Raw genomic sequence first — 1,094 nt, forward strand, 5'->3', positions numbered from 1 at the left:
GTGGAATCGTTTAATTTCTCTTTTTTCAAATATAGCTGGTGTGAGTAAAATTTTTTAGCAGTGATAAACGCGAACGTTTAAATCGTATATTATCATAATTATTAAAATAATTATATGTGCGCGCTGCAGTGCATAGTATTATAATATGACGTATCAATTATTATAATCTGTGGGTTCTAAGGAGAGCGTGGATCATTTTCCTCCACTCCGCCCTATCTCGTAAATGTGCTACTCTGTGCGTGATATATCATATCGTACGACACACACACACACACACACACACACACACACATATATATATATATGTTTAATCATTTAGTGTGGTAATGAACGACGCCTTCCGTCCGCCGAGAGATTTGCTGTGCGCGCCGGCCATTTCTCGCGGATATATTCAATTGCTCCTAGCAGACTGGTCATTATAATATATACGCACTTAGGTCGGTCGGGACGGACGTTCATCTCGCAGGGCCCGTGTCGCTATATAGTGTATATATACACTGTGCACTGAGCAATACACACGTCGGAAAGGTATCCGTAATACATAATATATATACTGCGTTGTTTTACATGCGTATTTAGGTTAGGTTAGGCGTATTAGCCCCAGGCGAATCCCGTCATTTCCACACGACAGAGTTTCACCTCACACGTGATTCAGACCTACGTCGTTGAATAATAATTTATCGTCGACGATTCCAAACGAAACTCGCGGTGATGGCCGGAGAGACACCCGATTAATGTCCGACGATATCGCGTTACCCGAACACAGTTTATTTATTTATAATTTATTTTAATTATATATACCGCGGGCATTGGCCTAACTACAACATAGTGTGCTAATAGAGTATTCTGATGCGCGAAACGTTAGAATTATTAACTTCAAAATGTATCGGAAAAACAAATTACATTTAGGAAAAAAAATAAGTTTTGTTTTAAAAATTTGTAATTTAATAAAGGTCAAATAGACAAAGAGTTGTCTGAGTTGGACATATATCTTACTAAAAGGTTCACGATTCGATCCATAATTCTTTGAGAATGGTGGGATGATAAAGGGTAAGAATGACATGACTTATAGGATTTATATATTGAGTCATGCA

The sequence above is a fragment of the Acyrthosiphon pisum genome, chromosome A1, assembly GCF_005508785.2.
Source record: "Acyrthosiphon pisum isolate AL4f chromosome A1, pea_aphid_22Mar2018_4r6ur, whole genome shotgun sequence".
In the NCBI taxonomy this organism is placed as follows: Eukaryota; Metazoa; Arthropoda; class Insecta; order Hemiptera; family Aphididae; genus Acyrthosiphon; species Acyrthosiphon pisum.